The sequence below is a fragment of the Panthera pardus genome, unplaced genomic scaffold (assembly GCF_024362965.1).
Source record: "Panthera pardus isolate Hobbes unplaced genomic scaffold, ASM2436296v1 HiC_scaffold_15, whole genome shotgun sequence".
NCBI classification, from domain to species: Eukaryota; Metazoa; Chordata; class Mammalia; order Carnivora; family Felidae; genus Panthera; species Panthera pardus.
This window is the reverse complement of record NW_026526710.1, coordinates 56,690,977-56,703,325: the sequence shown is the minus strand read 5'-3', so window position 1 is coordinate 56,703,325 and position 12,349 is coordinate 56,690,977.

The window sequence follows — 12,349 nt, the reverse complement described above, 5'->3', positions numbered from 1 at the left end:
TGTTGATTTTCAAAACCAAACTTAAAATCTTAACCTTATTATTATATTTTAAGACCTATCAAATCATTTAATCCACATTTACTATATACCATATTAAAATTCTTACTTTCAGTTTTCTCTAATTATAATAATATTGCTTGAAGTTAAATAGCTGCTCTTAAATATCAACCGAGTTTATGATTGATAGAGAGTTGGTGCCTCAGGGATAGTTCTTTAAACTATTTTGTCAGTCATACTAACCTTTCCCAAGTCTGAAAAATCTCAATGTGAGCCATGTGATTTGGCAATTTCCATTGCCTAGAGTTGAACAGTCATGTGATATGCAATAGTTTTTCATTTTTAGTATTACATCAGTATACAGTTCAATAAAATGTATTATAAACAACTTCATGTAACACAGCTATTATACAGCTAATGTAAGGGACTCACCGTATTTTCAACGTTAAAACAAAGCTTGCACAATGTTTTTATATGTTCTGTATGTTGTAAAATAATATGTAGGTGCGGGGCATCTGGGGGACTTAGTTGGTTAAACATCCCACTTCAGCTTGGGTCATGATCTTATGGTTGGTAGGTTCCAGCCCCGTATTGGGCTCTGTGTTGACAGCTCGGAGCCTGGAGCCTACTTTGGATTCTGTGCCTCCCTCTCTCTGCCCCTCGCCTGTTCATACTCAGTCTCTCTCTCTCTCTCTCTCTCTCTCTCTCTCTCTCTCTCTGTCTCAAAAATAAATAAACATTAAAAATATAAATAAATGAATGAATGAATGAATAAGAATGTGTAGCTGCTATGATTATGTAATTAGATAGGCCACGCTAAAACTCTGAGATAGTTATCTAACTAACCCGAGTTCTAACTTATTTTTTTAGAAGTATAATAGGGAGAGTCAGGCCCATTCTACCAGGTATAAATGAAAACATGGAATGTATTCTGAGCATGGTGCATGATATAAAGTAAGTGCTCACTAAATGATAAATTTGAAAGAATAATAATAATGATGCCAAAAATAATAATTAACACTTATAAATACCAGAGATTTGTTTATCTTTTCAAGGCATATTAGCTTTCAATGTAATGGTGTATCTCTACTATAGCTTTTTAAGTTATTCAAGGGAAGAACTGACATCTTCCGCTGACTAAAGCAGAAACTGTCACTAACAGAATTACTGACTTACCCATAGCCTCAGGGCTGGGACTAGATCCCATCTCTCTGGCTGAGCTTTACACTGCCCTGTTGTCTCTCTGGTTAGGAAGTGATATGTGAAAGGAGAGCCCTCAGGACCCTAATGACATTCGTAAAAACCAAATAATGTTCCCTGTGTTCTTACCAGAGGGGAAACATGGGCTGTTTAGAAATATTTTATGCAATTTGAGCTGGAACCCTCAAGGAGAGACTCAAACTCATGGCAATTTTTGGTACTTTTAATGTTGATGGGGCAGGTAAAATTGGTATGCATAATGGAGTTTAGCATATCTGGCCAGGAGCTGGAGAAACTGAAGGAGGATGCAGGAGAATGTGGAACAATTGAAGGCCCATCTGCTACCCACATGAAGACGGGAGGTAGAAAATGACACAGGTATGAGTTACAAAGTGGTTGCTGCTCTACTTTCATGCTGAAAATATGGTGGGGAGTGGTTGTTGAGGGGGTGTCTTTAGGCCCACCTCAACTGGAAACATACAATGAAAAAGGTTATGGTAGTTCAGCCCAGCCAAGCTGACACATTACAAAGCTACCGTGGGTGGTTATAGAAAAAGATGGATATTTGGGGTGCCTGGGTGGCTGAGTTAGTTAAGTGTCTAACTCTTGATTTCAGCTCATGTCATGGTTTCGTGGTTCATGAGACTGAGCTCTGTGTGAGCCTTTATACTGACAGTGGAGAGCCTGCTTGGGATTCTCTTTCTCTCCACCCCTCCCTCACAGGCATGCACTCTCTCTCTCTCTCTTAAAATAAATAAACTTTAAAATAAAGAGGAAAATATGGATATTCATAAAATGCCCAGATATAAGCATGGCTAAAAATGCAATGGCAAGGCAGGAAAATTATGTACCCAGACAAGAGAATGTTGCATGTGCTGAACTTAGTTCTTCTCTGATTCATTCTGTTATTAATTCAACAATGCTTTCTTAGGCATCTACTCCATGTAAGGCACTTTACTATGTAGAAGTTATAAATATATAATTAATTAGGCCATAATTAATTCATTCAATAAATATTTGAATGATGTCTATATTCTGACATTGTGTGGTGTGGGGAACAGTGGGACAAGGTACAGTTTTTGTCCCTTAGCGTACATTATATCATATGGTGTTCACCTGAGCTATATGACACTATTATCTTTATTTTCCAGGTTAGAATACTGAAGCCTTGGAATGATTCAGTAACTTGCCTTAAACCATCCAGCTGGTAAGTGGTAGTTGTCCGAACTTGAACCCAGTTCTGTCCAAGACCAAAGCTATTGCTCTCCATATTTATGTGATACTGCCTCCTTATTGTCATTTATGAACATTTCTGCCTTATTCTCTAAACTCTAAACTCCTTTGAGGCTAATGCGTATGTCACATTTATCGTTTTCTACTCTTTCCCTAGTGCCTATTGCCATAGTACAATATGTATATATCAAATCAGCTTCTTCTGTAGTACAACCATGAGCCATTAATCCATTGGGAACTTTATTCCACAACATTTTTACAAGTATTTCCTGAGCCCCTCCTATATGCCAGGCCCTATTATAGGTTCTGGTAGACATTATTTATGTAAGGAAGAACTCTTGTCAAAGAAGGTGAAGAAATACTGGAGTGAACAAAGTTACAAGTTTTTTTTTAGATTTCTTTTTAACCCCATGATTTCTTACAGACTTTAATATGTTAGTAAACATTTGAGATTCTTTAAAAGGGACACAGTACAAGATTTTTTCAACTTCTCTGATCAAAATTCACTTTCCGTTCTTTGAATACACTCTGAATTGCCAACGCCACTCTAAAGGTATAATTTCCAGAATTTTTCACAGCATCTACATCTAAAGTACCTGGCAGAGAGTGTGGTGGGACTTCTGAAAATGGAATAGATGCCTATATGATTCACTTTGATTCACATCCCTGACCCTGGTCCTCATGCCTGACTCTGGGAAGAGTTTTTGTTCATAAAATTATACCTCCCCTTCCAGGTTCCAACACTCTAATAATACCTCAGATACTTAGTCTTTTCGTCAGTTGTCAAATAATCTCTTTACTGATAAAGATAGAGGTAACACTTCCCACAAAATGAAATGTTTGTTAAGATCCAAACTAATGTACCTGTATTTTTTTTTTTTTTAATTTTAGTGTTTATTTATTTTTGAAAGAGAGAGAGACAGAGTATGAGTGGGGGTGGGGGAGCAGGGCACACACACACACACACACACACACACACACACACACAGAATCCAAAGCAGACTGCAGGCCCTGAGCTGCCAGCACAGAGCCTGACACGGGGCTCAAACCCACGGACTGTGAGATCATGACCTGAGCTGAAGTAGGACACTTAACCAACCGAGCCACCCAGATGCCCTATACCTGTATTTTTTTAAAGTTTATTTATTTATTTTGAGAGAAAGAGCGAGAGAGTGGAGGAGGGGCAGAGAGAGGGGGCGAGAGAGGATCCTAAGCAGCCTCTGTGCTGTCAGCACAGAGCCCATCATGGAGCTTAATCTCACAAACTGTGAGATCATGACCTGAGCCAAAACCAAGAGTCAGATGCTTAACCGACCGAGCCACCCTGGTGCCCCAAGATAATATACCTTTAATCAGCTTACTGTACTTTAATAAATGTTGTTGCAATCTGTAGGTGAATTCCACTTTAGTATCACATAGGTAGCTACTTACATGCAAGGCAAGTCTTGCAATACAACCCATTGGACATTGAACATGAGACAGCACGCTATAGATGGTCCAGCATGATCCCTGTACAGCTGCTAAAAATATTGAGAGAATGTTTTCAACTGTTGACAAACCAGAAGCATCATCACCCATAAGGAGCATCAGAGCTCATGATTAAGAGAAGTGTTTGGAGCCATACCAATAAAACCCTAACCTCTTACTAGGTGTGTGACTTTGGCAAGATTTATGACCTCTCTAAGCCAAATTAAGTAAAATAATATTTATGAAGTATATATGTGCAAAAATGGCCCTTTTTCCAAGACCAAATTATGGTGATAACCAAGGCAAAAGTAAAGTAAGAGATTCAGTTTGAGCCTCTAGAAGCACATTTTTCTTTCATGTGTACTTCATACAAATTGAGCAAGACAGCAGCGTATTTTTTCTCAATAGACATTGAGATGGAATCCTCATTGTCTCAGTGATTTGCTCCCTTAATCCTCCTGTATGATATATGTGACATACATAATGTAATTATCCCCATTTGGCAGGTAAAGAGGCAGAGGCTGAGGGACTAGTTTATGATGACACAACTAGTAAGTAGGAGAACCACTATCGAAAACCAAGTTTTTTTCCCTCCACCAAGGGGACATGCTTTGTATTTTCCTCCCATTCTCTCCTCATTAACTAACTTTAGTGACTCACTTCTCTTTCTTTATCTGTTTCGTTGTTGTTGTTGTTGTTGTTATCTGTTGTTGTTGTTGTTGTTGTTGTTAGAGAACAAGAGTCCATGGGATGATTTCTATAGTGTCCCTTTCAGCTCTAATTCTTTTTGAAGAGAAGTGTAATTCCCTTTGGTCACAGCATCTCCTGTGAGGCTGAAAAATATATTTATATCATCTTTCCATTCACTCTCCCCATTTTTATTATTATTATTATTACTATTATTATTATTATTTGTATATGCCTAGGCCTCCTGGGTCCAGCATCACTGTCTTCCTGTCAACTTTTCAAGTAAAGTAATGCCTTTCATTACATTTTGGATGCCACACCAGTTTAATCCCATTGATAGAGGGCTATGCAATCAAGCTGACAGTTGGATGATGATTTGAATCGTCCCTGACTCATTACTTTGTGAAGGATTTGGCATGCCAATCAATGGGGAATGATGTGCCGTGCCTTGAAGAATGACAGTAATCCATTTTCCACCAATTGACGTGATGAGTCCTTGACAGAATCACAAGTTATGGGGCCAAAGCCAAACATGATTTGGCACATGCCTCCCAGCACTGCCATTTTGCAGCCCCTTAGGGTATTTATCAAAGCAGTAGCCTTCTTATCTTCTGCTGTTATCAGCCACACGTTCTCAGGAGGCGGTCCAACTTTAATAGGCTTTTGCAGGTGAGTAATGGGGCAACTTACTTGACCTCCCTTGGTGAACTTACCCAAAGTGTGTCTGTAAAGAAATAAATTGGACCTCCTAATTACTCCCACCCATGCTGACACACCTAAAATTATACATCTGAGTGAGAGCTGTCTTTCAAAAGTAGTCATTTTGGGAGTAGATACATATATTCTAATGAGGCTGTCAGCATTCACAATGCATTTGGAATTTCTCTTTTGAACTAGCATTCAAGTCCCAGTACTTCCAAACAATTCATTTTTGAGATCAGAATTGCATCTCCAGCTTGATCATCTTCCATGTTAATCTAATTTGCCTTTTGCCTATTTCCCAAGACAATTCATTCATTAGGGTATCCATAAGAAGTACTTTTGGCTCCAAATTAAAATCCAAAATGAGTTTAAGAATTATTTTCAGTAAAATCTGACCATTGTCCATGTTCCTAAGGTGGTTCATCTGAAAGCTTTGATATGACAGATTTTAATATATAAATTCCTATATATTTTTTAAATATTAGTTATTCATTTCTGATATAGGATATTAAGCACCATCAAATTACGTAAATGATTTGTGAGCTACACTCTTCTTCCATCTTATTGCCTTGTTTGCACAATACTTCTGGAGCTTATTACCCTATCATGAATGATCAAATCCATAAGTATTTCCCCCATATTTTCTTTAAAAAAATTGACAGCTGGTTCTATACAGTACTGATAAAAGATGTGAATGTTGCCTTTTGGGGATGTATTGACTTGCCCAATGGATAAAGACTCCCCATAAAAGAAAGCTGGGATTCACTATAAAAAAAATAACAGAGTCCCTGACCAAGTAGCTTAAAGAGGAGCTTAAAGAGAAGCTCACTATTTCTCAAACTTTGTTCATGTATACTGGGCTTTCAATTAGTATTTTGGTGACCTACTTTTACATGTGAACAAATGGTCTGAGACCACTTGACATTTGAAAAAAATGAATTTTATTAGCTAAAATTGTATTTAGCATATCTGTATAATCCCATTAACCCTATCATCTGTAGTATTTTTTTCACGTGATGTCTTTGTCAGGTTTTGATATGCAGAGCAATACTTCCAAACTCACTTCTCTCATTCCTTATATTTGTAATATTTTATTTTCTGTCACTTTTTCCCCTGAATATTCTGGTCATAAGTTAAATGATTTTATTGATCTCAAAAAAGTTTGGTTTCATTTATTTATTTCTTATTTTTCTACTCTGTTGCTTTTCACTCTGATCTTTATTATGTTCTTTCTTTTCCATAATCATCTGTTTAATTTGCTCTTTCTGCTTTCTTAAAGTGAAAACTGATATCATTGAGATGAGACCTTTCTTCTTTTCTCATATAGGTATTTAGTGCTATAAATTTCCTCCTAAGTACTGCTTTAGTGGCATCCCACTAATTCTAATGCTTTTTCATTTTCATTCAATTTAAAATACTTTCTAATTTCCCTTTTAATTTCTTCTTTGATGCATGGGCTATTTAGAGGTATGTTATTTAGTTTTCAGATATTTCAAAAGATTTTCCAGACCTCTTTCTGTTATTTAATCCTAATTTAATTCCATTTTAGCCATCCCAGAGTATTTTGTATCTTGGTGAATGCCCCATGTACACTTGTTTAAAAAAATGCCCATTCTTTTGTTGTTCAATACAGCAATATATAAATGTCAGTTGATCAACTGGATTAATTATGTAGTTTATGTCTTCTTTATTCTATTTATTTCCTGACCACTTGTTCTACCATTGTAACAGAAAGGTTTTGAAAGTTTTGATTTTATGCATGGCTTTTTAGATTTCTCCTTGCAGTTGTATCAGTTTTTGCTTCATGTATTTTGAAGCTGTCTTCTTGGGTACATAAATACTTAGGATTGCTATGTTTTTCTGATGACTTGATCCCTTTATAGTAAAATGGCCATCTGTAGCTCGGGTAACATTCTTTTTTTATGAAATCTACTTTGTCTGATATTAAGATAGACACTCGTTTTCATTTGGTTAGTGTTAGCATGGTATATCTTTTACCATTTTGTTTACTTTTAACCTATTTTCCATCTTTTATTTGGAATGAACTTCATATAAGCAGCATGTAGATAGATGCCTCTTCCACTTTTTATCTGATCTTATAATCCCTGACTTTAGGTTTTACAACATTTACATGTAATATGATTGTTGATCTCAAACCTTGCTTTTTGTTTAAAATTTTTCTCCTCTGTTTTTTGTCCTCTCTTTCCTCTATCTACTTTTTTCCTCACTAATTGATTATTTTATTATGATCTTATTTATTTCTTTTGTTGGTTTATTATCTACTCTGTTATTTTGGTAGTTGCAGTAGAGTTTACACAGTTTTAATTTATCACAGTCTATCTTCAAATGATATTGTACTAATTTGCATATAGTATAAGAATGTTACAGTAGTATACTTGTTTTTCTCTTGTTTTTTTTTGTGTTCTATGGTCATGCATTTTAATTTATGTTATAAACCTCTCTGTTTTAATGCCATGGTTGTGCCTTTTACTTTATAATTCTTTTTAAGTAAGAAATTATCTTATAATTACATTTTTTTTAAATTAAGAAAAAACTCTTACATATTTACCCACATAATTATTTCTAGTGTTACTCATTTCTATGTGTAGATTCATATTTCTGTCTGATATAATTTTCCTTCTACTCTAGGAGGTCCTTTAACTTTTCTTGTAATAAAGTTCTGTTGGTGATAAATTCAGCTTTTATGTACCTCAAAAAGTCTTCCTTTAGCCTTTGTTTTTGAAAGATACTTTTGCTGGGTATAATTCTTCACGGAAATAGTGAAGAAATTGCATCTGTGAAATAAGGGTAGGATGTTAAAAAGAGACAATAAAGCCAGTTACTGGAAGTTAATACAAGAGCAGAAACTTTCACACATTATAGAGAGGTTGGAAGGTTAACTTGAGGACATTTCCCAGAAAGATCTAAATGCCAGGAGAATACAACATAACAAAAAAAATAAGAAAATTGGAGTGTCAGTCGAAGGGATTTGTAATTTTACTAATTGGAATTGCAGAAAGAGAGAAAAGAAGAAATTGAAGAGGAGAAATTATCAAAGATCTTGTTTCTCTTTAGATTGAATGGGTCCACTGAGTACTCATTGCAGTATATGAAAAAGCGCCCATACATGCTGAAGATCCAGAGGCCTCCAGATACAGGAAAAAAAGACTTTTCATATAAAGCCTCACAAATCAGAATGGTGCTAGACAAACATTCACTCTGGAAGCTAAAAGACAAGAGAATAATGCCTTTAAAATGTTGTACCTAGCCAAATTGTCAGCCTGGGGTGAGCATAGATTAAAGCAGGAGTCAGCAGTTTGTTTTTGTTTTTGGTAAAGGACCAGGTAATAAATATTTTAGGCTTACAGACCAAACAATCTTAGTTGCAATTACCCAACTCTGTAATTTTAACAGGACAGTAGACAATAAGTAAACAAATGGATGTGGCTATTTTCCAATAAAAGTTATTTACATGTATGATAGAGTTTTAAGAGTTTTAGCCCACATGTCATAGACCCCTGGGAATAAAAACATGTTCAGATAAGCAGCATCATGGGGAAGAAATCTTGATTTTTTGTTCTTTTTCCAAAAATGTATTATACAAACATACACACCAAAATTAGAGTTGATACCAATAGAGAAGAAGAGATATTGGAAATAGAGGATCCAGTATAGGAGAGAAACAGAATTCCAAAGAGATATTGCAACAGCCTGGAGGACAGTCACTTCAGACTAGAGCAGGAAGATGGAAAGCCCTAGGAGGGTTGTATACAAATAAGAAATGAAACTAATAAAATACCTGATATGTTTAAATATATTGAGACAAGATTTCAATTTCTGTTGAAGAGTTCAGGGTGAATTAGTAATAAGTACATAGAATACTAAGCAACTGAAAATAACCAGGTAAATATTAACTCCTGTGAAGTTCTACAAGAAAGGAAATCTAATCATATACTAAGTGGGTTCAACTGTGAGTAATATTTATATAGTCATAATTATATAAACACTGAACAATACTTCAACTAAAAATTGTGACACACAATGGGGAGACAGAGAAAAGAAGTGTGTGTGTATTTCTGAGTCTGTGGGGAAATGATGAAGAGAACCAGATTCTCATCTTCCATAGTAGGTATTCAACAGATAGTAGTAACATCTGAAAGGAAAAAATAGAATTAGAAAGTTATTTAGCTAGATAGAGGGGCAAGCTCAGGAAAATATAAAAGAATTCAAAGTAATTATTTCTAGAAGTGGGAATTTAGAGTGCAAGTAGGTGAGGCTAACTACTGTGATTTTTCTTATGGATTTTGAGAAACTGTTGCCTATTAAACTTTATAAATATGTATTCCTATACAAATAAAAAGTAAAATAAGTGGCTAAACTTCCATGGAAGAAAAGAACATGAAACTATGGAATGGATAATTGCCTTTAAGAGAATGAATATATTAATTTGTAAATTATTATTCTTAAAAACAAAAACCATAATATTGATAATACTAACATTTTTGAGTATGTACTAAGAGATTCTGCTAAGTATCTTATAGGTACCATACTTTAAAAGAAAAATTGTTGATAAGTAAACAGAATCTTAGAGAAGATAAATAAAGAAGAGTTTTGGAGAGGACACATGACCACAAAAAGTGGAAGCAAGGTTCAAACAAGGCCTCTCCAGTCCCATAGTGGGTACCTCAGCCTATGAGCTAATGGCCTTTTTTTAGTGGCATTCAATTTTAGTTATTCATTAAAATTTTTCCATCGTCTTAAAACCAGTTTCTCTGTCCCTTCTCTATGATAATAGTTCTATAAAATAATTCTGCCAACTTGATCACATTTCTCTCATTCCTGGTTTAATTTGTGCCACTTTCTTGCAACTTTTCCCTGGAATTTGGCTTGAATATCTTGTTTTCACTTGGAGTGTTTGAAAAGTTTGCTAGAAATAAATGCAAGCTATGGCTAAGCAAAGACATTCAATTTTCCTTTTTCAATATAAGAAGAGCATGAAGACTTATGAGGACTAAGGGAGATGTGTTTCTTGGGGTTGAGTATGGGGAGGGCCATGAACAGGACAAGAGAGAAATCAGTATGAAGAAAGACAGAGAGGGGAAAAGGAGACAAAAATAGCAGACACACACATGCACACATACAGACACAGGAAAAGGAAAAGGAGAGGTAGAGTTTCAGAAACAAAGGGATAAAAGGGGGACCAAGTAGTTGTAGCAATTTAATGACTGATGGATTTCAGATAATTTACTGAAAACAGGTCTAAGTATAGGTACTATTAGCAATGTTACTACATGATGAAATAAGGAAAATAATTCTGTGGGTTTATTTTTTTTCCTGATTTGGAGTTAACTATACAACTTTGTCTTTGCCTAATGGTGGACACAGGACTACACACTGCTGAGTGCACATCTTGAAATGTTCTGCAAAGAAAATATAGGCTTGCCCTCCCTTGTGTCATTTAAATATTATAAAATTCTCATGAATAAGAGAAATTGGGAATGACAGAAGAATCTACTAAAATCTTTGCATAGCCAGTTAACCAGACAAAGATCTGCCACTTGTCAAATTTTAGAGATTTATTAGTTCTTTTTTTCACATCTCTCCCCCTCCTCCCTAAGGTCTGAATGTAAAGGCTCATCTGGCACTAGAATCTTCAAGGACAGGAGCTGCATACTTCCATCCCTTTATTAAAAAATCCTGGTGTTATATTTTTAACTGAATTTCATATACTAGGGATGGGACAGTCAGACCCTTTTATTGCTTTGCTGATCTCTTGCATTATATCCTCTCTGCAAAAAGGCTCCTGTGGCTTAAACCCCTCTTCTTTCAACTATTTAGATCCAGCATCAGAGACAACTCAAGATGTCTGATTTTATATAAAAGATAATAAATGGGTACAAATAATTGCAAGATTATAAACCAATCAGGGTTTTAAGGTATATTGGGCATGGGTATATTACCAAGGTTTCATATAATCAGCATGTGGTTGGAATCATGAAATATTTAGCCTATTGAGGATTCAAATATTATGTTTTTGTTGCCACTAAGGTTTTAGAAGGTAACCAATAATTTTGTAAAAATAGTAGCTGCAGGCTACATAAATATGCCTAGTGTCATCGTATACTTACACATAATCTGTCCAAGTCTCCACTTTTGATTCTGTAAACCCACTTTAATCACATCATTCATTTGCTTAAACTTCCTTTGTTTCTGGAAGTTAGGTAAACCTTCCAAGATTCTGTCATCTCATCTACCTTTTAGTCATTTCCTTCTTCTTTCCATTAACCTTCCCCTTTCAGGTAAACTAGCATGCTTGCCACTCATCTTCCAGATCTAAGAATTTAAAACAGTATCAAAAACAACCACCAAAAAAATGGACACAAATCCCCTTTATAAAGCTTCTTTACATTTTTGTGTGTTTAAGCTACCATGGCTTTCCATATGGTTGCATGCCCTGACCACAGCTTGGTCCACGGTGTCACCTGACTCATAACTAAATCCTCTGTAAGTTGGATATAAGGAAGTGTCATGATCTGTGAAGTGGCTTATAGCAGGGTTATAAGGACCCATGTTTAGATTCTGAAAGAGTAAGAAGGAGTCTTAAGGATTTCTACCTCCCATGGTGGAGCCAAAGTGCCTCTCCTTCCTGACATTAGCACTCTGTCCCACAGCACTGAGTATATCCCACAATAAATCTTCCCCTGTTTTACCTCCTACATCAGTTATTTTCTAGTCCACTTATTTGATACTAATCATGTATCAGCTTTGGACAAGTTTTCCACTATATTTGTTAAATCTTTATTCTTATTTGTATTTCCTATGGGTTTAATTTCAATTTCTCAACTGTATTTTAAACACCTTGAGGGTCTAGGCTCTGTTGATTAGATGGCATTTTGTGAAGCATCTGTTTTGATTTCATCTACCTTTTGATGAGGCTAAAAGCAAACATTAAATTACTGGGAGGAGAGGTTTATGTTAGAAGGTGGCCAGGGATTGGAATGCAGGCTTGCCAATTTCTGAGATGATATGAGGTTCAAGAATGGTATGAGGGATGGTGGCAGGG